General features: G+C 41.2%; 1 protein-coding gene across 2 annotated transcripts in view; it reads left to right on the top strand.

Annotated features, from left to right (window-relative positions):
• The window catches only part of CTNND2 (catenin (cadherin-associated protein), delta 2), a 1,564,764-nt gene that overhangs the window by 812,646 nt on the left and 726,279 nt on the right, over window positions 1-25,839 (top strand). The window contains exon 6 of one of the 2 annotated variants that reach the window (XM_006893173.1): window positions 18,691-18,863. The exons of the other annotated variant lie outside the window; for it this stretch is intronic. The gene's annotated coding sequence lies outside the window, so the exon portion shown is untranslated. The remainder of the gene's footprint in view (window positions 1-18,690; window positions 18,864-25,839) is intronic. 2 annotated transcript variants of the gene reach the window in all.

The raw sequence follows: 25,839 nt of genomic DNA, 5'->3' as shown, positions 1-25,839 counted from the left end.
AGCTGTGGTGCTGGAGAAGAGTATTGAGAGTACCATGGACTGCTAGGAAAACAAACAGATTTGTCCTGGAAAGGGTTAAACCGGGTGGCTCCTTGTTGGCAAGGATTCTGAGGCTCCGTCTAACATACTTTGGACATGTTGTATGAAGAGACCGGTCCTTGGAGAAGGACAACATGCTTGGGAGGGTGGAGGGACAGCACAGGAGGGGAAGGCCCTCTATGAGGTGGATTGATTCAGTGACTAGGGTAATCGGGATGGGTGTGTCAGAGACAGTGCGATTGGCACAAGACAGAGCAGAGTTTAGGGCTGTTGTGCATAGGGTCGCTATGAGTTGCAAGCGACTCGACGGCTCATAACAACAACAATCTTTATGGAGGCGGAACACCAGTTCTTTCCTTGTCGAACCCCTTGTTAGGCTTGAACCCCCAGACTTTCGGTTAGAATTGAACTGCTTGCATCCTGCAGGAGCCCATAAATACCTTCTGAAACCTGACATTCTTATTCTTAAATGGCAGTCTCTCTCAGGCCCCAAGCACAGACCAGTCAATTTTCTCTATGTAAAAGCCTTTGTTATTTTTTTTATTCTTTGTAAGGTCTGATTAAAATACTATTTGAATCAGAGTAAGTCTGTCTTCTTGACCCCAAAGCAAAGAATTACTGTTCTAACTCACCGACGTTATAGTGTCAAGCAATTATCAGTGTTTTCCAACACTTTGTTATTGGGGGAAAAGTGCTATCCTAAACAGTATGTAAATCGTGAGGACAACCTTGGCTGCCCCTCTCTCTTCAGACTGATGGCTGTGTAATTTCACTTCTAACAAAAATGTGTTGCCCAGGCACCGGGAGAATTGCTTAAGAGATCATTCCTTTACTAAACAGAAAAAAAAAACCCCAAACTTCCCCAAAACAATAAAAACAATAGGGATTCAGGGTCATTTCCATCTCACAATGCTCAGCTTGGATACAATTACCAGGTGCTGAGTGCCTCATCGAATCCACTTGTCCTTGCAGATATAAACTCACATATCATTGCTTGTTGTGTTAAGCTCAGATATCATTCGTTCGTTATGTTAGCCGACAATTAACCAAAATACTGGAAGTCAAATCCAAGCAAGAAATTGACACCTGGTAAAAATATGGATTTATGGATTTGATTCACTGGAAATTGTTCCTCTGTTGTATTATTATTATTATTATTATTATTTTAGTTTGCAGTGTTTAAAATAGCTACTTCTTTCTGTAGTATGGCAACAAACTTAAATTACACTTGATTCCAGAAACTTCCAGTATTCTCTACAGAGGAAATCTTGAGATCTAGTGTATTCTGGTTGTTACAGGAAGGAAAAGGGTGTTAGCTTTCATCTCCTAAGTTGTGCAATCAGCATGAATTCAGAGTCAGGACTCAGTCATGTAGGTTGGCAGCCAGAGTAGGTGGAAGACAAGGAGACCCATCAAAGTTAGTTTGACAAAGATGAATATATTATTTACTTTTGATTTGTTGGCTATTATTTTCATATCATTCCAGTGAACTGACATTTCTGTGTGGTGGGAGACTTATTGAGAGGTCCCTTTATTAAAATGCCATAGAGTATAATTCCACGTATATGTATTTTTAATTATAATAGTTTATTTACAAAATTTGAATACATTGTTTTTCAGAGCAGTTTCTTCCAGTTCGCCCCCCCCCATAAAATTGGACAACCTCATAATTTGCCTAATTCCATATCTTTTCATGTAATGTTAATATTAAAGAGAGACAAGAGGCATCTTTGGGAAATGAACATCTGGTAGGTGCAACTCAAATGATCAAGAATGGTCTAAGTAGAAATCATGAAGTTCTTTGTGTAAAAAATTCAGCAATCTAATTATGTTTGTAAGGAGTGGTGGTGGCATAGTTCTTAGAGAACTTCACTGCTAAGGCAAAGCTCACACTTCTCTGGCTGTTCAAATATGAGGGAAATACATCAGCATTCTGTTCCATGTAGTTTATTAGTCTTGGAAATGTGCTGGAGTGTCAACTATGAGTTAGTTTGGACTTGGTGGCTTTAAGTTTGGTGGATATTTTTGTAGATTTTTCCAGTTGTTGTTGTGTGCCATTGAGTGACCTGTGTCTCGTAGCGACCCTATGTACAACAGCCCTAAACCCTGCTCTACTCTGTGCCAATCTTATTGTCTCTGACACACCTACCACCATTACCCCAGTCACTGAATCAATCCATCTCATCGAGGATTTTCTTCTCTTGTGCTGTTGCTCCATCCTCTCAAGCATGACGGCCCTCTCCAAGAACTGCTCCTGCCTTGCAACATGTTCAAAGTTTGTCAGATGAAGCTTCAGAATTCTTGACTCCAAGGAGCAGCCCAGTCTCACCCTCTCTAGGATGAACCTGTTTGTTCCCCTAGCAGTCCATGCTATATTCAATACTCTTCTCTAGCACCACAGCTCAAAGACATCAATTCTCCTTATATCATCCCTAGTCCTTGTCCAGCTTTCCGATGAATAGCAAATAATCACAAGGACCGTGGCCTGTATCAGGCACACTTTAGTCTCCAGACTGACATCATTGTTTTTCATTACTTTGAAGAGGTATCTAACAGCAGACTTTCTCAATGCAATTTGTCATTTATTTCCTGGCTTCTGTACCAAGAGTGTTGACTGTAGAGCCAAGCAAATTAAAGCTGTGAACCATCTCAATCTCTTCACCATCTATCATAATGCTGCCAATTAGCCCAGTGGTGAGAATCTTTATTTTCTTGATGTTGACCTTCAATCCATATTGAAGGCTTCAGCAAGCACTTCAGGTCCTCCTCAGTTTCAGCAAGCAGGGTTGTATCATCTGCATAACACAGATTATTGGTTAATCCACCTCCAATCCTGATGCCACATTTCTTCTCACAAGCCCAGCCTCCTGAATAATCTGTTCCACATAGAGATTGAAAGAGTATGGTGCTAGGACATATCCCTGGTGTACCACAGTGAAATGTGCAAAGAGCTGGAGTCAGAAAATCAAAGGGGCTGAACTTGCTCAGCATTTCTTAAGCTAAAGGAACTGAAGAACAAATACAAGCCCCAAGTTGCAATATATAAGAATGCTTTGGCAGAATATTAAATGACCCAGGAAATTTTAAAAGAAGATTGAAAGAGTACTCAGAGTCATTATACCAAAAGGAATTAGCAGACACAGAAGAATCTCATGAAACAACGTATGAGCAAGAGCTTGTGGTGATGAAAGGTGAAGTTCAAGCTGCTCTCAAAGAATTGGCAAAAAACAAGGCCCCAGGAATTGATAGTATACCAATTTATTTATTTCAATAGACAGACACTGCCTGGATGTGCTCACCAAGTTGTCTCAAGAAATCTGAAGGACAACCACCTGGCCAGCTGACTGGAAGAGATCTATATTTGTTCCCATTCCCAAGAAGGGTGACCTGACTGTGGAAATTATTGAACAATATCATTGATATCACATGCAAGAAAGGTTCTGCTGAATATTATCCAAAAACTACTGGAACAGCCTATCAACAGAGAATGGCCTGAAGTGCAGGCTGGATTTAGAAGAGGCCATGGCACCAGGGATTGTCTAGCTAATGTCAGATGGATTGTGGCAGAAAGCAGAGAGAGTACCAGACGAATGCCTGTGTTTCATTGACTGTGCAAAGGCATTTGACCATATGGATGACAACAAACTGTGGCTGACTCTGAGAAGAATGGGGATCCCAGAACACTCGATTATGCTTATGTGAAACCTATATATACTTGGACAAGGAAATAGTCATCAGAATAGAGCAAGGAAACACAGCATGGTTTTACAGTTGAGTGTATATTAATCAAATGACTGGACACTTGAAAGCAATACCCAGGGGAAGAGAGTTTTATTTTCTGTGAAGATGAAAACCACATTCTCAGGTGGATCAGATAAAGATTCGGTAGAGAACCATAGTAGGGGTAGCAGGTACAACAACCCACATTTGAACTCAGAAGGTCTGAATTCGAGGACCATAGCTCCCTCTCTCCAGTACTGCCCCCCTGGTCTCTGGGAGGTGATTCATTTTTACCTGGAAATTTGCTCCTTTGAGTGGTGGAGGGACGTCCTTTGATGACTCATTCCATGTGAAATTACTTCATCATGTGCCCTTCGGTGTGGGCATTTTGAAAGTAGTACGGTAACCATTTCCTTTTCAGAAGTTCCCCATGAGATCCAGGTCAATCGATGGCTAATGTTACATGTGTCTTTTGCATTTCCTTTGAAAATTCACTCACATCCTCTTCCCTCACTGCCCTTGGTACAGGTGGGCCAGTGGGATGTGAGCCGTGGCCGCAATGGGGAGGTGTGAGCTGAAGCCGAGAGGAAGCATCCACGTGACATACTAGAAGTCATAAGATCCTCCAGGACGTTCTAATTCTCTCCCCTTTCAGATAGCATCTTAACCCATTTTACAGCTAAAAAGCTTAGCTTGTTTTTCTCAGATTTAGCTCTCACACGTACCTGTTTCAGCAGCTTTTATACCTTTTCCAAAGAGGTGACCCCTCCCAGAGGCAAACCTAAGAATCAAAGGAGGAGGCAGAGGCAGAAGAGTAAAGAAAGCATCTTATCTGTTCCCTAAATGAGTGAACGAATGCCATTTTCTCATGGAAAAACAAGGAGTCATGAGCACCTGTGTTTCGAAGGTCTCCTGGGATCAAACTCAACATTTAGAGCCTGGCAGAAATTTCCAATGAAAACGTAATTGGGTTTTGAAATTAGTAACGCTTCTGAGGTGAGCAAAATGCAAATAATGAGAATCAAATGAAACCCAGTGAGGGCAAAGGTTGGTTTATGAGACCAAGTAGAAGCTCAGATGTCATCATTTGTTGACATCAAAGCAGAGGCTCAAAAGGAGAAGAGGGAGACCCTCAATGAGATGGAGTGCACCTGGCTTCAACAATGGGGCTGAACACAGCACTGTTTGAAAGGAGGGAGCAGGACAGGGCAGAGTTCATGCTGCTGGAATTAGGGACCTTAGGAGTTGGAAAGGGCTCTGTGGGACCTCCCACCACCAACCATGTCGTTATGGAGTTTTCATCATTTTATGTATTTTGGAATGTTATGTATTTGCTGGGAAATTCTAAGTGAAAACTTCAAAGTAACTCTCCAAGTTGATACTGAATGAAGAGCAGGGGGAAAAGATTATCCCCACACCAGTTGCCTTTGAGCTGATTCCAACTCAGCGTTATCTCCTAATGTGTCTGGAGCACAACGTTGCTCTGAAGAGTTTTCTGTGACTGACCTTTTAAAAGTAGATCACAGGCCTTCTTCCCACGGAGCACCTGGGTGGGCTCAGACCTACATAACCTTTCCATTTGTAGACAAACACATTTACAGTTTGCAGCTCCCATACTGATATCTGACCTATTGAGTTTTATTTGTTCTGTCCTCCTGTTTCAGAGTGTAACTGAGATTCAAAGATTTCTAGAACCTTCTTCCAAGATCCTTCTGGGTGCCTTTTATGAGTTGTTGGACACACACTTACCCCACTCAGAGATTCAGTCGTCCAAGAAAATGTTTAAGTTGATATTCTTTTAAAACCGACAAGGAAGAAACTTCTCCAAGATATGTCTTGGAGAAGGTGCAGCCAGAGTGCAAAGATGGTGAAGTTTGGTGTCACATACCTTGGGCATGTTGCTAGTTGAGGTTATAACTTGGAGAGGGATAATATGCTTAGAAAATTGGAGGGTGGTTAAAAAGAGGAAGACCCTCAACCAGGTGAGTTGACAAGGTAACTGCAGCAATGGGATGGAGTGTGTCAGAGATTATGAGGATGGCATAGGATAGATAGGGTTCAGAGTTGCTGTTCTTGGGGTAACTATGAGTCGTACTCAGTTGGACTACATCTAACAAAAACAACAAGAAGCTACTCCTATGATGACGTTTATTAGTAGAGTAACCTAGATTGTAAGGTGTTGTTAGGTTTTAGCTGGTCCACACAGTTCATAGCAACTCAGTAAACAACAGACCAAATTGTTGCCCCATCATGGTCTCTGTGATGATCAGCTTTAGTGTTACAGACCCGTGTCAACTCATTTTGAAGATTTTTCTCTCTTTTGCTGACCATTCCCAGCATGATGTCTTTTTCCAAGAACTGGCCCCTCCGGACATCATGCACCAAGTTTAGATAAAAGAAAGTCAATATTTTTATGTTACAGAGTTCATTTGTATTTAAATACAACTTGAAGCTCATTTTAAAGTTACATTTTTACACTGTACCGTTAAATTCTAGTTAAATATGTATTTAATCTTATTTTAGGTGCCTTCCATAGTTTATAAATGTCTTACTCTTTTGTGTTTAAACTTAGAATTTTCTATTATAACATGATCATTTTATTTAGAAATGTTTAGCAGGATAGCTTTGTGCAGGGTTTTGATTATTTCATAATAGCACGTTTGTATATCATTTATATCCTTAATTTCTCTTTTTCTTAATAATTTATAAAATATTCTCCCTTTCCCCTTATAATTGTAATAATTCAATTCCATTTAAAATAAAATTATCATTAATTTCAAGTAACTCTTAACCTTCAACAAAGATTGGGAATCAAGTATGTGGAAATGCATGCAGATTTTTCTGTAAATCACAGATAAGTGTGAATCCCATTAGCTTTATTTTTTGATGGTCTATGCAAAGACTTAAGGAGCTTTGGTGGTGTAATGCATAAAATATCCAGCTGCTGTCCTCAAGGTCAGCAGCTCAAATGCACCAACTTCTCCTTTGAAGGAACGTGGACAATCTCCCTGTTAAAATCTGCAGCCCTGGAAACATGACAGAGAGCCAATAGAGTAGAAATGACTCAACTAGAGTATGATTTTAGGTTGACTTATAAACATTTTTAAGTCTTTTGAAAGAATCTATTTTACCTAAGATTAAATAAAGAGCATTTCTGTAAAAAAAATTGTCACCTTTTAAAGGTCCAGATCTATACTCCTTTATCTCAACTTGGCTGTTTATTATCTCCCTGTGTTCACTGTCCTAAATTCACAGCCTCTTAAAACATTCCTTGAGCAACTTGTCAATTTATTGCCCTATTTAGGAAACTATATTCTTTTAAGTGACTTCTTGTTAGTAATACTTTGTAAATGTTAAATACTCTTTGGATCTTAAATTCCCATTTTCCATCCCTTAGAGATCTCTTATTCTTGTGCCTTCAGATTTAGCTATTGAAAGCATTGAAAATAGAGAATGCTATGTTTATATCGCATATTTCATTCACAAACTCAAACTAACTACTGTCAATTTGGAACCACCTCATAGCTGACCCTCCAGTGAGTTCCCAAGGCTATAAGACACATGGGAGAAGATAGCCTGCCTTTCTCTCACAGATCCACTCTTGAATTTGAACCACCAGAGAGGCACAGTCTTGGGATTAGTGGTACAGCTCTCTATGGACGAGGCCATCAGAGAACAGTCGCTGTTTATTACACACTGTCAAACATTCGCTGTAGAAATGACTTAATAACTAGAGAGATTACCTGGTTCTGTTTGTTACACGTTCCCCTAGCTGACTCCCATCATGGCGATCCCTCATATCTCAGAGTGCAGTTATGCCTTACAGAGGGCTAGTGAATGATTTTGGGGGAAGTAAATCTTTGGGACATTTTTTCCAAGGTACCTTTGTGTGGACTTTAAATGCCAACCTGCTTAACGGTTTGTACCTCCCATGGGCATCTGTGGTTCTTTTTGAACCTGTGTTAAAATCAAGCACAGATTCTATTTTATCTCTATATATTCCAACTTCTCAGTCTCTCTAAGTAAAAGGTAAAACCTGTCTTTGCCCAGGTAGGAAGTTTTTAATATGCATTTAATATTTCTGGTCTGTCTTCCCCTTAGAATTGCTATATAATGAATATCGTCTTCTTTCAGTCCTGCTTTATTTAATGTGTACTATGTTCAGGGGAGATACTTAACAATTGGGTGTTGTTGGTGTGTGCCATCAAGTCAGAACTAACACATAGCTGAAAACCTCCAGGGGGTTTTCAGAGGCAGTAAATCACACGGGGAAACATGCCGACGTTTTTGAAAGGCGTGTGCCAAGGTCATATTCTCTCTCCACACTTATTCACACTGAGCAACTTATTTGAGAAGCTGGATTCTATGAAGAAGAATGTAGGCTTAAGAACGTAGGAAGACTCCTAAATAACTTGCATTATGTAGATGACACAGCTTTGCTTGCTGCAACTGAAGATGTGAAACACTTACTGCAGAAGATCAAACAATCTGTTCTTTAATATGGATTCAATATGTATTGCATCTCTATGTCAAGAAAGCAAAAATTCTTACTGCAGGACTGATGGGCAGCATTATGATAGATGAAGAAAGATTGAAACTGTCAGCAACTTCATCTCACTTAGATCCACAATAAATACCCTTGATACCAGCAGTCATGAAATAAGGATCTGTATTGCACTGGGAAAGCCTGCAGGCAGGGACCTCTCCAAATTATAGAGGAGTAATGATATCAGTGAAGGTTAAGGTGCATAAGCCCATAGTCTTTCTGATCACTTACTATGCATCTGAGAACTGAATAAGGAATAAGGATGACAGAAGAAGAATTGATGCCTTTGAGCTATGGTGTTGGAGAAAAGTACTGAATGTCCCATGGACTGCCAAGAGAACAAACAAGTATGTCTTGGAGAAGGTGCAGCCAGAGTGCACTTTGGAGGCAAAGATGATAAAGCTTCACCTCACATACTTCGGGCATGTTGCTAGGAGGGACTATTTATTGGAGAGGGACATGATGCTTGGAAAGGTGGAGGGTTGTTGAGGAGAGGAAGACCTTCAACCAGATGGATTGACACAGTGGCTGCAGCAATGGGCTCTAGTGTGTTAGCAAGGGTGAGGATGGTGCAGGATAGGAAAAGGTTCAGATCTATTCACAGCTTTTCTATGGGCCGAGCTCGTCTCAATGGAAGTTAGTAACAACAGCAAATCACACAGGAAGAGATTGCCCATCATTCTTTGGCAAAACAATTGGTGGATTTGAGCCATGTGCCTTTGAGGGATGCAGGCAGTCTCTCCCTGTGTAATGTACAGTGTCTGAAACCCTGCTGGATGATTAGCTCTGAGTTAGTTGATCCCAACTCAACAGCATTGTTGTTGTTAGGTGCTTTTTGAGGCTCAATGTCAAGAAGACAAAGATTCTCACCACTGGACCAATTGGCAGCATCAGGATGGATGGTGAAGAGGTTGAGATTGTACACAGCTTTAGTTTGCTTGGCTCCACAGTCAACAGTCTTGGCACCAGCAGCTAGGAAATTAAAAGGCGCATTGCCATGGGAAAGTCTGCTGTTAGGGATCTCTTCAAAGTACTGAAGAACAATGGTGTCTCTCTGGAGACTAAGGTGCATCTGATACAGGCCATGGTCTTCGCAATCACTTGTTATGCAACAGAGAGTTGGACAATGACCAAGGAAGATAGAAGGAGAATTGATGCCTTTGAGCTGTGGTGCTGGAGAAGAGTATTGAGAATACCATGGATTGCTAAGAAAACAAACAGATTTGTTCTGGAAAGGGTTAAACTGGGTGGCTCCTTGGAGGTAAGGATTCTGAGGCTCTGTCTAACATGCTTTGAACATGTTGTGAGGAGGGACCAGTCCTTGGAGAAGGACATCATGTTTGGGAGTGTGGAGGGACAGCGCAGGAGGGGAATGCCCTCTATGAGGTGGATTGATTCAGTGACTGGGGTAATCGGGATGGGAATGTCTGAGACAGTGCAATCGGCACAGGAAAGAGCAGAGTTTTGGGCTGTTGTACATAGGGTCGCTATGAGTCACAAGCAACTCGACGGCACATAACAACAACAAAAACATGAGTCACAATGGCCCTGTGACCAATAGACCTGAACAGTATCCTAGCTTGTAGCATCCTCCTCATCTCTGATGCATTTAAATCCATTGCTCACTCATGTGTCAGCCTATGAAGTTGAGAATCTTTCTCTCTTTCACTGACCCTCTACCTTTCCAAACACGTCATCCATCTCCAAGGAATAGCCTCTCCTAACGCTAAGCCCAAAATAGGTCAAGTTTCACCATCCTTGCTTCCAAGGAACACTGGCTACACCTTTCCCAAGACGTGTCTGTTTGGGTTTTTGGCAGTCCATGGAATGTTCTCGGCTCTTTTCCAGCCCTTCTTCAACAGCAGGGAGTGAGTGAGCGAACCTTTCAGAAGCGCAGTGACCAGTGGTTTGGGGCCACCAGCTGCTCTGCTGGAGAAGGATGAGCAGTCCCCTCCCATGTGACCAGCTGCCTCTGAAAACCTGCCGGAGGATCCGCTATGGGTTGGTTCTGACTTGATGGTTCACAACAACAATAACAATGTGCTTTATCTCTGTTCCATGGAGTGATAGATAAAGAGCCTGCTTTTCAGTTAAAAAGCCATCACTTCACCCACTGCACCACCTGGGCTCCTTATTCTTGTCAAATATGTAGCCTAATTCAAGTTCGCTTTATTTTGAGACAGATATTCAACTACAGCTAAAACAGACAAGACTTCACAGTTCTAGTTAAAAAATTTCTTTGCTGTTGTTAGGTTACCAATTTAATTTAGACTCAGAGCAACTCTGTGTGGTTCATCTCAGGAGAATGAAGCATTGCTTCGTCCTGTACAATCCTAAACACCCCTCCTGTGTTGGAGGCCATTGTTGCAGACTCTACTCCAAAGCTCCTAATTGAGGGTCTTCTTTTTTCAGACCTCTCCAAAGAAGTACAGTGTATATGCCCATGAAAAGTCTAAAATGTCATGTTAACTTGCTCAGAATGAACTTACTGTTTATTTAGTGTACATACTGATATGTCCTCTAAGTCAGCTAGCTGGACATTTTTTTTTAGCTGGACATTTTTAAAGTAATTTTATTATTATTATTATTACTATTATTACTATTATTTTCAATTAACATCTACAGAGACGCAATAACTTCTGGGTTTGGAGATTGAAGGACATATCTAAGACCTATAAGAATATTCATATTAGGGGTTATACTATGCCCTGCAGGAAGATATATTTGAACCTTAACCAGTACCTGCCAATGTAATCTTGTAAGGAAATAGGGTCTTTGAAGATGTGTTCAATTAATACAAAGTTATATGGATAGATAACGAACACTGAATTGGAATAGATGAGGTGAAGAACTGTTTGAAAGGAGCATATTATTATATATTATATGTATGAGAATAGTTTGGAACCAAGAAGGGATTGTGAGTGGTAGGAGAGGCAAGGGAAGGGGGCATGTGCAATAATGAATAAATTACAAAATAAAAATTTGGGATTGAATAGGACCATAATCCAAAATGACTGTTTGCTTAATGAAAGAAAAGATGTAGAGAGAATATAGTCACATGATGATCGAGGCAGAGATCAGAGCACTCGATCCCCAAGCCAGTGAAAGCCAAAGCCTTCCAGGGACAACTACAAGTTAGGAAGAGGCATGGAAGTAGTTTCCCTGGAGACATTCAGAGAGAGCTTGAAGGCCCTCTGAACACCTTGATTTTGAAAGTATGGACTCTAGGTCAATGCGATAATCAACTTATTTGAAGGCACCTGGTATGTACACTTCGCTACATCAGCCCTAAGAAAGGGTATGACTGTTGTATGCAAGGGTTGTTGTTGTTGTTGTTGTTGTTATGAGTCACCTGCAATTCATAGCAACCCTAAGAACAATATCTCTGAATCCTGCTCTATCATGAGCCATGCTCCCTGACTCTGACACACCTAATGCTCTCACCCCAGTTATTGTGCCAATCCAATTCATCGGTAGTCCCCTCCTGCATTGTCTGTCCACCCTTCCAAGCATGCTGTCCTTCTCCAAGGACCAGGCCATCCTGGCCACATGCCCAAAGTATGTGGGACAGAGCTTCAAAATGCTAGCATCTGAAGAGAAACTTGGTTTCACCCTCTGTAAGACAGGCCTATTTGTTCTTCTGGCTGTCCATGGTATGTTCAAGACTCTTCTCCAACATCTCAACTCAAAGGTCATCCTTAGTCATTGTCCAGCTCTCTGATGCATAGCATGTGATTGTGAAGACCATAGCCTAGGTCAGGCATACCACCTTAGTCTCTGGACTGACATCATTGTTCTCCAGTACTCTCAAGGGGTCCCTGAGAGCAGACTTTCCCAACGCAATTAGTCTTTTGATTTCCTGACTGCTGGTACCAAGAGTGTGGGTATGACAAGTCATATTAATTGCATTGTGCTTGCTGTATACTTAACCTATTGGTGTCTTTGTATGTCCTTGAAGGAAAAAGGAAAGAGATACAATTTATTTCACATTTTTCCTTGAGGTTCTCAGTCAGCTCAGATGTGTGTAAGTGTGTTGAAGCATTGATATTATAGTAAAGATAATTGGCTCCAGTCACCTTCTTGCCTTGGAAGGAGGTTCTGAATCCTTCCACTCCAGTTTCTTTGGTATTTCCACGATTCGTTTGGGATTGTTGCTCTTGTTAGTTGACAGTTAGTGGGATCTAGCTCATCCAATTGTTAAATCTTTATGGAGCAAATCACTAAGATCTTTTTTTATCCAACAGAGCTACTAGTAGATTTGGACCACTGAGTTTGGGTTGGCAGGTGAGCCCTTAACCATTGAGCCACCAGAGCTCTTAATCAGGCCAAGAGCAAAAAATGGTCTTGAGTTTCATGTACTGTTGAAATTGTTGCAACTTCACCTCCTGGCCCACAGGGTGAGTTTGCTCTGAGCAGACCTCGGGCTCCACGTTGAAGATGCTCTTTGGTAAGAAAGGATCAGCGTAGTCAAACGCATTGCTGTGGCCACTCGTACTGGCGTCCTGGAGGCATACAGGCCAGAGTGTGGCTGCTGTGTTCTTGGTCAACAAGACACTTCACGATCCCCTGCTTTTCATGTTTCAAGTTTCTTCTTGATCAATCTGTCATACTGCGTGCAACTTGGCATTTTCTTTGACGGAATTTCAAAGTCCTGCCTTTTCCCTGCCATGTTTCTTTTCCCATATCCTTTCTCCAGGTGACATCCTCCTTTCTCAGGACTGCAGCTGGATTTTACTAAGAGACCAAACAAGACTTTATAACAAGCTAACAATTCTGCCAAAAAAAGAAATTTAAAAATTGTGGTCTAAAATTAATATACCTTTATATTACATCAAATACAAATGTGGTGGTGGTGTTGTTATGTGCCATTGAGTCGCTTGCGACTCATAGTGACCCTCTGTACAGGAGCCCTAAATGTGCTCTATCCTGTGCTAACCTCACTGTCTCTGACACACTCACTCCCACCACCCCAATCACAGAATCAATCCATCTCATCGAGGGTCTTCCTCTCCTGCACCATTCCTCCACTCTCCCAAACATGATGTCCCTCTCCATGGATCAGTCCCTCCTTGTAACATGCCCAAGAGTACTGAAGAGCAATGACACCAGACTGGAGACTTAAGGTGCACCTGATCCAGGTTATAGTCTTTGCAATTACGTGCTATACATTGGAGAGTTGGACACTGACTAGGGATGATAGAAAGAGAATTGATGCCTTTGAGCTGTGGTGCTGGAGAAGAATGTTGAATATACCATGGACTGCTAGGAGAATAAACAGGTTTGTCCTGGAGAAGGTGAAGCCAGAATGCTCCTTGGAGTCAAGGAGCATAAATGCATATGAAACTTAAATCTGTAACTCCCCAAACTAAATCCTGATGAAATATTGGGCAAATTTTTTTAATTCGTTCATTCATTCTTTAATTCATTTATGTATTATAACTTGGAGGAGACATAGGGCGAAATGTGTTGGGCTGCTAACCAAAAGGTGGTTGGTTCAAATCTACCAACTCTTCTCCTAAGAGTTACAGTCTTGGAAATCCAGAATACAGTCTTGGAAATGTGAGGCAGAATTGGGTCAGTGGCATTGGGCTTTTGTAGTAATCAATGTTGTTGTTTTTGTTGTTGTTGTGGGCCATCATGTCACCTGCAACTCATAGGGACTCTATGTACAACAGCTCTGAACCCTGCTCTATCTTGAGCCATTATGCGTTTTGTTGTGGTGTTGTTGTTATGTGTCGTTGAGTTTCCTGGACTCTGTGTACAGCAGCTCTGAAGCCTGCCCTGTCCTGAGCTAGTCTCACTAATCCCCTTGTCCCAGTTACTGTATCCATCCATCTCATCTGGGGTCTTCCTCTCCAGTGCCATCCTTCCACCCTTCTGAGCATGATGTCCTTCTCCAGAGATTGGTCCATACTGGCCAAGTTCCCATGTTATGTGAGACGGAGCTTCAAAATCCTAGCCTCCAAGGAGAAAGTTGGTTTCACCCTCTCCAAGACAGACCTATTATTTATTTTCTTGGTGGTCTGTTGTATGTTCAAAACCCTGTTCCAGCACCACATATGCATTTTATTTCTCTTAAAAAACAAATTAAGTATAGTCCTCCAATTTTAACCTTTTTCATAATATGTCTTTATTCTCTAAAATTGGAATGCTTAAACAACATTGATTTGAATCTTAGTGAACAATGCAAAAGGCCTTGTCAGATGTGTACCATGCTTGGCGTTTGTCCTGACGGCTTTGCCCTTGCCCACTGAAACATCAGTGTAGCAATATTACAATGTTCATTGTTCCAATTACCTTTGTCAGAGTGCATCTAGGTTCCAGTGCTTGAGATGTAGGAGCAAAGTAATGGGGTAGAGAATCTCCGTTTGCTTTTGTTGAGTATTGATCAAATGCACAACTGATTCTATAAACAATGAACAGATTTGATTACTTCGTGATGTATATTTTGGGAGCACATAAATCATACCTTTAATTGAAATTATTCGGAAGAGAATAGCTGCACTGAGCTCCAGCTTAACTAGGGTTCGGGAGATTATTTTACGAAGCAGCATAGAATATGATGAGGTTAGTCAACTCATTAATTTCATCCTCAAGAGTGTCCATCAGAGCAGGTTCACACAATATCACCAAAAGGTAAATAACCAGGGCAGTCACCTAATTTGCTTGCTAGGTTATGTTAAACTATTTATTGCCATGGCATCCAAGATTTTATTTCACTTTATTCCGTTGATCATTTTTCCCCAAAGGATTGAATTCTGCCTAGTCTCTTCAACCTTTTTTGTCCTTGACATTCCATGTACTGTGGCCAGAACACACTAGAATGCCATTGTCTAAGTTCTCTTAACTGGGGGGGATAGGGGGAGAGAGACAGAGACAGGGAGGGGGAGAGAGAGAGAGGGAGAGAGAGAGAGAGAGAGAGAGAGAGAGAGATATGGAAGAAGGAGGAAGAGGGGATAGGAGAGGAGAGGAGAGGGGAGGGGAGGAGAAGAGAGGAGAGGAGAAGGAGAAACAGCACAAGCTAGGAGAAAAAGAGAGAGAAAGAGGTAGACATAGTGTCACTTCAAAGAAATGGCTTGTGTCATCATGGCATTTGGCACATTCCAAATCCATAGATCAGGCAGCCTACTGCAGACCTCTGCTGGCTTGAGGAAAATTTAGGGGCTTGGCAATCTACAATCTTTAGGTCTATAGTAAGCCAGAGATGATTCTTTTCCAGCTGCTGTTACAAGACCTGGAAGTCAGGACACCAGCAGAGTGCAGGGTCACAAGACAGCTTTGGCACAATATCCATTTATACACTCAAGGCAAACCATACCCCAAGGACATTTCCTTTTCCACTGACTAGTTAATCATATCAGATCACATTACATTGCAGCATGGAAGAGCAGCCAGTCTAAAGTCTGCCAAATAGCTGAGCATCCTCTTCTATCCAAGCCAACATATAACATTAAGGACCACACCAGGGTAGATTGTGAAGAAATGTCCAAGGAGAGTCTCAGTGGAGAGCCACCATGTTTCAGGTGAGAATAGTAACAACTCGTCTCAAAGGGCCTTTGTTTCCCATCATAATATATGCGCCTCTGTTACACTCAGCTCATCAGTGGGAATCAGAATTAGTCTGCCAGCATGATCCTCACTCTGCCTACCTTCTCTGTGGCTTTCCCCACTGTATTTGCCTGTCAGGGGCCTGCTTTTCCAAAGGCATGCCCATACCATACTTCAGTGTTTCCATCACCAGAGCTGCAGTGAACACCCCATGTCTCTACCCATCTGGCAGCTTTCATAGCAGCTATAGGGCCAATATGTTCTTGGCCTTCCTGAATGAAACTAAATGCACTTCCCCACAGACACATCAGCTGCCTGATGATTAAGCCTAGAGCACCATCAGTACACACTAAATGATTTCCTGCAGTCTATTGGAAACTTCCCCATCTGGCATGTGGCATTTTCTTGGGACTCTATTTTCTAAATTAAAAGAAAAAGGATTGCAATTGTACTTTTGTTATACCCTTAATGATTAAGTTGGTTTGAATGGATATGTTCTTATTCCCTTGCTTGACTTCTTTCTCAAAACTGTACATAGGCTCCAAAATATAAAATCTTACTGTGTGTTAATTAACTGCTATATTATTCAATATCCAATAATGAAAAAAAATATCTTTTTATGCTGTTCCAAAGTTCTGACAGAGAATCTGAAAAAACAGAAGGGTTTTAAATGGTACAAATCATATAACCTAATGCTATGTAAAAAGTGGGTACATTTTTTTTTATACAAAATGGTACGTGTCATGTGGAATCTGGGAGTTTCGTTTAAAATATACAGCATGTTTCAATATCAGGAAAATGTGGGATCTTTGTACTTCTTAGAGAGTGTTCTAGATTATAAAGTGGTATTATGGTTTTATCATATTCTATGTGTGTGTAATTACTGTCAAGTGAAAAACAATTGTGTACTAGGGTTAAGATCACACAAGCCTTCCAAGTCACTTCTACTGTAATAGTGAACAGTATTCTCAGCAACCAGACTGGTGACACTCCAGAAAATGTCAATGTTGCTATGAAGGGATGCACAATTGTTGGTTATGAAAGACCCCAGAGGAACCATACAGAGGGATTTCAGTCACATCAGTGTAGAAACTCAGGCTCCTTGGAAAGAAAAAAGATTCATTGTGTATTGACAAATGGTGGAGAAAGATAAAGGAATTGATTCTAGTTAGCTCTGTCTGTAGTCACGTAAGAGACAAACTGTTGTTATACGGGGCTTTGGCTACTAGATGAGGTCTATGTATGTTCCCTTCAACATCAGTGTTATTATTCAAGAGAGCAAGTGTCTCGCTGAAATAGGAAACTTTTGTATGCAACATATATTCACAGGGTTGAGATGAGGCCAACTTTGACTGTTCAATATCTCAAGCTCAAAATGATGAGTTAATTCTTGGAAGAAACAACATTGAACTTGTAACTAAATCCAGCACGTCGTGGCTTTTATAAAGAAGGTTATCTAAAAACATGTGGGAGGTGTCTATGTCTCTTTCAAGAGCCTGATGAGTAAAAATATGAGTTGTCCCACAATGGAAATGAAGGAAAATGATTCCTAAGACCTCTGGATGATATTTTTAAGAGTGTGTAATATAGCAGGTTGCCAATCAAAAGGTTAGACACTTGAATCCACCACTTGCTATGAAGGAGAAAGATGGGCAATCTCTTCTTATAAAGGATCTTAGCTGTAGAAACCAAATGGACAATTGTTTTGTGTTGGAATAAACTTCATAGCAGTGGGTTTTGGAATGAGCTCATAGCTGATCGCTCAGTGGGTTTTCTGAGGATAAATTGTCCATCTTTCTCATGTGGATCAGCTTGTGGATTAGAACTGACAGAGGTGCAGCCTTTAGGTCAGCCGTACCACTCCCTGTGGACTACATCACAAGAGTTCCGTGTTTATGCCATGAGGAAACGTGCGCTGACAAATTTCCCCCCAGAATCTGCTCAGTTTACTCTTGCCCATTTCAAGTGCAACAGAAAAGAACCATCCCTGTCCCTTCCTTCTACTTCTTTTAATCCACTAAGTGAGTACTCAATTTGATTAAAGAAAATTTGATTAAAAGGAAATGAATACTACCTAAACAGGACAGTATAAAATAGAAATTGTGTTTACAACTTCATATATACACAGTAAAATTAAATTATCAGGTCAGGGGCTGATTCATTTTCTATCACTCGTAATAGCAACCCTATCACTCGTAATAGCAACCCCATTAACAGGGCTGATTTTCACCTCGTAGTTTCTCTTTGTTCCCTTACAGTGTGTTACTGTGATGGCAAAGATAGCTCGTCACCCGAGATTACATGTGATCAGGGTGAATTCTATATTCTTTGTATGCTATTAATATTTTAAACACTGTCTACCCTTCAGGCACTGAAGCATTACATCATGTGTAGACAATAGAATGTATCACTGATTGGAAGGTGTCGAGTGTTTTAGCATCCCGATAGTTAAGAGGAAGTCATAATTATATTAACACAATTAACATGGACTAAAAGGTAGACTTTCAAATTATCTACAGTGTTTCTGATATTGTCTGCTCCCAAAATACCAGCTTGATTAATTAATTTGTCTCATAAAAAATATCTCTATGTAGGTCAAGATGAGATCATTTGAAAAATCTACTCTTTGGAGAACTTCTAAACTGCTAGGGAAGAAAAAAAAATCTCATTTGTGAGCTGTAGTCGAATTATATGGTCATTTTGGTTCTCAGAATTCAAAGCGTAGATGTCTGGAGTCATGTGCATGTGATAATTTGAGGCTACTCTCAATAAATAATACATGTCATTTCTGCTTCGCTGAGACTGTCACTGACTGCTCTAAATGACTTTCAATTCAGGGCCCAGCCTGCTCTCCCAGAGTGCACTTCAGCTCAATTCCAAACCTGAAGGGTCCTTCCAGTATCCCGCCAGCTACCATAGCAACCAGACCCTGGCCCTGGGTGAAACAGCCCCAGCCCAGCTCCCAGCCCGCAGCGCCCAGGGCCGAGCTGCAGCCCAGAGCTTCAGTCAGGTACGTACATGGGGGTTGCCCATGGGTGTCGGTTGAGGAGGCAGGTGGAGATGTGAAATGCACGTGGGAACCCACTTTTGATTTTCTGTAGGTGTGTCCTGCCGGCTCTGCAAGCTACCTTCTGTGCTGGGAGTTGAGGAAATGAGTAATGAGCTGTGATGTTAGAACAAACGTGAACTGCAGCAGTGTTGGGGGGAATCCCTGGGAGTTGCTTGCTCTGTGTTTTGCTCTTATGGGATGTGAACGTGTGAATGTGTGTCTAGTTACTATCTAAGTCTATAGACCATATAAACTTGTATATCATGTGGCATGTATTCTGGGGTCTGTGGTCACACTTGGAATATATACTATTTTTTTTTCCTCCTAAAAATATGGCCTTGTTTCTTTGGGTGAATCTCATAAATAGCCCTCGTTCAAATACAGCATCAGATAGCCAAAGCTCTCTGAGGATAGTTGGACTTAGTTTAGGAATGGTTACACTTCATCAAGTCTTAATTTCCAGTGTTACCCTAACTGTTTCTTTAAGGCATGTCCTTGTTCTTAGAGTATCAGGGATGCTGTAAAATCTATTACTTATTGTTTCATCAGCTGCAGTTAAATCCAACTCTTGGTAGAAAGAAAGGAATGCTAATATTAGAATGATTGTATTTTCAAGAAAGGTGTGAAAATTGGGACATATAGATAGAGAGACGGCTAGAGAAATATGATAATAATGATACATGTCATTGTCGTGTGCCATCAAGGCAGTTCTTGTCTCACAGTGATGCTGTGTGATAGAGTTTACTTCCCTCCAGCGGCTGTGATCTTTATGAGGGCAGGTTGCCAGTTCCTACAAAGACACTTGGTAGGTTTCAGTTGCCACATTTCATTTCATAGTGTGTGTGTGTGTGTGTGTGTGTGTGCGCGCACACACACACACACACACAGAGACACACATATTTTCATGGAAAAGTCAAGAATTATGTAGGCAATAGTTTTGTTTTGTAATTTGAGACATAGGCTTTAACCAGTCGATACACCAGCATGAATGCAATGGGGAGCTATCTTGTTCTAAGCTTTTGTAAACTGAATCTGACGGCAGGATGCCCTTACCGACCCTTTATGCTGATACCCATCTCTCTATGCTCTTGTCCCTGGAATAAGAGCCTTCTCTCAAGCCACCTCTTCACCTGAGGAGCTCAGGTGCACCTCACATGCATTCACTGGGCAGTCTCTCTGCAAGGAATGCTTTCGTGACCCACCCTCCTCACCACCCAGCATTTCTACCTCCTGAGTTCACCTCCATCCCCAGAAGTGCTCACACACCAATTTCTTATTTCCATTCATTCTTGTCATTTTCTCCAGCTAACTTGGAAGTCACTTGAGGACAATCACCAGACATGTTTCTCTTTGTATCAGCAGTACCTTGCCTACACTGCTACTCCCCAGAAAGTGGCTGCAGAAATGTGGACGGCAAGGAGAGTTAGGGTGACACAGTGTCAGTCTTCAGGAGCTTGGACGTGAACATCTTTTAGGCATAAGCATCAAAGTCTCATTACATTTCAGTTATTGACCCAATGTTGTTTTTAGAGCATGGTTTCCCTTTTATGCAACATCCTGTGCAGAGTGGTTTACTCCTTCTACCTTTCTTGATTCTCAAGCTATGGAATCTGTGGTTAAAAGGAGATGAATGAATTATCTCACTGAGAACAGATTGCCTCTTGGCGTGGCTTCGTGCATAACCTCAGTTTGAAAGGCACCACTTCTTTAAAAGGGGGACATGGAGATGTGCTGGAGTGAAAAAAGCATCAGAAGCTTTGATTCCAGCTCTCAATTTATAGAAATAACAGGATAAGCCAAGTCATGCTATTTTCAAGCTTTAGATTTCATCTTTTAAAGAATATTGGTCTATTCCACGTACTTTTTTTAAAAACTGTGAACAAACAAATGTATAAGGGAATGTGTAAAAGCAAATTACAATATATTGGGAGAAAGGATATTTTATTCCTATACCCAAACATATGAACTTACCAAATAGACTGAAGAGTCACTATTTTATTCCGAGTACATGTGATACAGTGTTTTAAATATCAAGTGGTCTTTTTCAGCTCATCCAATATTATTTGTTTGTCTAATTTCATGTTATTAAAGGGTGAGATGGAGCAGTTGTGGCTTCTCTTCTTGTTAGAGCCCTTTTATGCATCCCACGATGGCGTGGCCCAATTTTCTTCTTTTGATCTATACGGACCTCTGACCACAATGTCCACTTATGGTAGAATATCCTCACTTTGGGCTTCTTTGAGAGTAAACAATTGGATTCCAGCCCTTCTTTCAGATTTAAATCCAGCCTATGTTCTAGAGATAAGGGGCCACATTTTGAAATGAGGAATATCTTATACTGAAATGGCCTGAATAAAACATGTGAATTTAGCTTCTTTTGCTTCCTTACACTTGTAAGATGCTTATACCCAAAACCAAACTCAATTTCGTTGAGCTGATTTGGCTCATGGTGACCATTCATCAGACTCCCAGTTGTAAATCTTAATAACAGGAGACTACACCGTCCTTTTCCTGAAGAGTAGTGGGCAAGTTTGAATTGCTGACCATTTGGTTAACAGCCTTATGCCACCACAGCTACTTCTAAGACACAGTGCTAATAAAATAGTGAAGTTCTGCCTTCTGTTATTCTTGTCATGCACTCTTTTATGGTCATTGCTGGCCTTTTCATAAATAGCAAAATCAAACTAAACACACAGCCATCATGTCCTTTGTAACCCTGAGAAGCTCTGTAGGACAAAGGAGAACTGCCATGGGTTTGCTTATGTCTTCACTGATGCGCACTTCAACTATTGCACTGTCAGAGGGTCTACAAATACCAGATCAAGACCCTTCGAGTCCATTCCAACTTGAGACCACCCTCCATTGGGCATTGGAGGCTCTAAATCTCAGCTGGAGCATTGAACCTCGTCTTTCTTTCACTGTGCAGCTGGTACCAATCCAATGCATAATCCTCTAGGACACCAGGGCTCCTAGAAATACTTATTATATTCATCTTCTGATTTCTGGTGAGTCTGAACCAACCCAGACCTATAGCTGACCCTCCAGTGGGTCTCTGAGGCTGTAAATCACACAGGAGGAGATTGCTCATCTTTCTTAGAGTCACTATGTGGAGTCAAATAGCCGGAAAGGAACAGCCTATGAGTTAGGATAGCAGCTCCCCGTAGACTAGATAAACAGTTGTTTCTGTTGTTATTAGGTGCTGTTGAGGTGGCTGTGACTTATAGCAACCCAATGAACAACAAATCTGAACCTTGTCCTAGACTGTAATGTCCTCTCAATTTCTGCCAGATTCTGCAAAGGTATGTTTTCTGGTATTTTGCCTTGTATTTAAAAAGGCTTTTGGCCACCAGTCTGGGGCTATTTTAAGGCTGGGAAGATGAGCAGAATGATGATTCTGCAAAGGTGTTTTCTGGTTTGAGGTGGAGACTAGGGTGTGGCTGTTGTTCATAATAGGGTGTGAGCTGATTGGATCTTGCCTTCTATGTAAAAAGGCTTTCGGGCTCTTGGGCTTCTGGCCCTCGAGCTTGCCTTTTGTGAATCTCCCAGATAAACCAGGCTTGGAAGTAGGAGTGGCATCCACTTGAAAAAATTTAAAAAAAAATTAAAAAAAGCTTGCCTTTGGAAACTCTATGAACTTGGAGAAAAGATGAAAGTTTTGTGTTCAAGACTTTTCATTTATAGGTTCTCTATGTGTCATTTATGACCCTACAGTACTTAACAACAACAGCACAATACTAAAAGGAAAGATATAAGGTTTATGAGGAAGAATGTGGCTTTAGTATTGGAGCAGAACTCATCAACAACCTACATTATGCAGATGACACAACCTTGCTTGTTGAAACTGAGGAGGACCTGAAGTGCTTGCTGCAGAAGGTCAAGGACTATAGTCTTCAATAAGGATTCAAACTCAACATCAAGAGACAAAGATTCTTATCACTGGGCCAATTGGCAGCACCATAAGAGATGGTGTAGAGATTGAGGTTGTGAACAGTCTCAGCTTGCTTGACTCCATACTCAACAATCTTGGCACCAGCAATCAGGATATCAAAAGACAAATTGCATTGGAAAAACCGGCTGTCAGGGATCTCTCCAGAGTACTGAGAATCAACAGTGTCTAGAGACTAAGGTACACCTGATCCAGGCCATGGTCTTTGCAATTACTTGCTATGCATCAGAGAGCTGGACAATGACTAAGGATGACAGCAAAAGAATCGATGCCTTTGAGTTGTGGTGCTGGAGAGGAGTGTTGAATATGGACTGCCAATAAAACAAATAGGTCTGTTTTGGAGAGGGTGAAACCATGTGTCTCATTGGAGGTTAGGATTTTGAAGCTCTGTCTCACATGCTTTGGCCACATGGCCATGAGAACCCAGTCCTTGGAGGACAGCATACTAGACAGGGTGGAGGGACAGTGCAGGAATAACTCTGCATGAGACGGATTGATACAGTAACTGGTTCCATACGGGTAGATGTATCAGAGTCAGTGAGACTGGTTCAGGACAGGGCAGGCTTCAGAGCTTTTGTGCATAGGGTCACTATGATTCACAGGCAACTCAACAGCACATAACAACAACAACAAAAACAACTTACTATTAAAGACCCCTATAATCTAAGTGGAATATAGTGAATCAGCTAGAAAAAAAAAGATTATATATCCATGGTTAAGCATTGTGAGAAACCAAATTATCATTATGAAAAGAATTTGTCAACTCTTATCAGTGACTTCTGTGAGCATCTTAGAAACGCAATGCGCAGAGCTTTGTTACAAAATTAATAGCTTCCCCTATTGAGCACCCAGAATTAAACTGCATAAACATATCTTCCTATTCAAATCCTTCAAGAGAATCATGTTACCTTCTGCATTTTATGAAAAAACTTAGCTTCATTTGCTTTAAAAAGTTGCCCTTCACTACCTTAGGTGACAGTGAGAATGGGAACATAATCGGAGCTGACTTGGCATCATAAAGTCACAAGAAAGAACATTTTGTGTGCTTCCTGTTTCTATATTGGCCATTCCTGTAGAACACAGCTACAACTGGAGCCTATTGAGAAGCCCATAAACTTAGTAAAGCAATATGATGATTTATCTACTCCCATGTGAATCTGCCATTGGTAGGAGTTAATGCTAAGCTCTCATCTGTTAATCAGCACGGGAGTAAAACATAGTTAAAAACACAGGGCTCTGCCTTGCATTAAAAGTCAAGTCCATTTTAAAGTGTAATTAGGAAATGTTACTAACTTGTAAAGTGTGAAAGCTATGGAGTCAGTGTCATCAGAGTTACAACATAAAGACATCAATAAATGTGTCTGTTTAAGATTTGACCTTAAATTTGAGGCAATGGTTGGCTTTACTAGAATACTCATTTCTCTCTAGCAGCAGGGTAGGAGGGGGAATTCTGCATGTTCCAACCAATAATTCTTGAACAGGAGAAATAAGCCTCAAATGCTAACAGAATTGTGGGTGCTGGTGAATAGTCCGGTTATGACTTAAGCCGTGTGATAGATCCTGGCACTGTGATTTCTTTCATGGCATGTTACAGTTACAAAGACGTGTCTTCTTGAACCCCTTACACGAGGGGTCACTGTGAGTTAGAATTGACTCAGTGGCAGCTAACAGCAACACAGGATCTCTGACCCAAGGAAATGTGTAACAAGCACGCCCAGTTTGTTTACTGTTTTAGTGTTTACAACCTTCAATGTGGGGAGACTAAGTCTGATACCAATAATGTCTCCATTGTCAAGTTCATGTTTGTAATAATTCCATTCATGTGGTTTTTTTAGAGCTTGATGTACAGTCTTCTCAATGTCCTAAATGGTGTAAAATCTCATTCCTTTAAGTCCAGATTAATTTTCAGGGTATCTTGTCATAAATTTTCAATAGAGCTACTAAAGTTCTGATTACAATTAGCAGATGCCAGACGCAGGTATTAAGGCCAAGAATGTGTCCATACTTCCCATTGCTGTCCCATACCTCTGACTCCTGGTGACATTACACTGTCCTAGGACTGAGTAGAACTCCCCCCATGGGGAGACTCTGCATTTTTATGGAAAGTACACTACTCTATCTCTTTCCATTATAACGAGCAGGTTTGAATTTTTAAAAATATTTTTTCAATCTGGGGATTTTAATTAGTATGGGGCTATGCTTTATACTTTGCCAAAAGTACTTATTTGACTAATCTAATAATTACAACTGTGTCATCTGCTTACTTCTGCCACTGTTGAAGGGTTAGTTGGGAAGGTGTCTTATTAGCACCTTGTCCTATAATACATGTAAGGAGATGAGATGGGAAGTTGTAGGGATGGAGGTGGTGAGATCAGAGACCTCCATGACATACATGTTCTTGATGAACTGTTGTTGTTGCCTTGATACTTAAAACTGAAAGAGGTAGCCTACTTTCCTTGGACAGTCTTAACAAAATCCCAAAAGAGGGTGCTGTTGTGAGATGGTGTCAGGTTGATGTGTGACTCATCGTGATTCCACGTGACAGCAGAACCACTCTGTAGAGGTTTTCTGTGACAGTGGTCAGGTGCACAGTGGCTAATCCACCTGTGGCTGGCTCATCAGAGGGGATCTATTTGGCAATTATTTTCCGTAAAGATTTACAGCCTAGGAAACCCATTGGGGTCATTCAACTCTGCCCTCTAGTGTGTATCGTAATAGACTCAGAGCCCCACAATAACACCTATCATTATTGTCAGGTCTCTTCTCCCAGGAAGCTTCATCCGCTTGAGCTCAAACCATTCCTTTTTGGTTGTCAGCTCAGTATCAAACTGTTTTACCACCATGAGTGGTTCCTGAGAGTAGAAGATTGTTTTCTCACAATTCTGGATACTAAAATCTCAACTCAGGAGATCAGGGACCTGCTGTTTCTTGTTGGGTCCAGGGAAAGATCCTTGTCTTGTATGGAGCCCTCTGCTTTGCTTGGTTGTCTGT

Source organism: Elephantulus edwardii, unplaced genomic scaffold, assembly GCF_000299155.1.
Source record: "Elephantulus edwardii isolate Elephantulus edwardi_28Jun2011 unplaced genomic scaffold, EleEdw1.0 scaffold00125, whole genome shotgun sequence".
NCBI lineage: Eukaryota > Metazoa > Chordata > Mammalia > Macroscelidea > Macroscelididae > Elephantulus > Elephantulus edwardii.
This window is presented reverse-complemented; position numbering and strand designations above follow the sequence as displayed.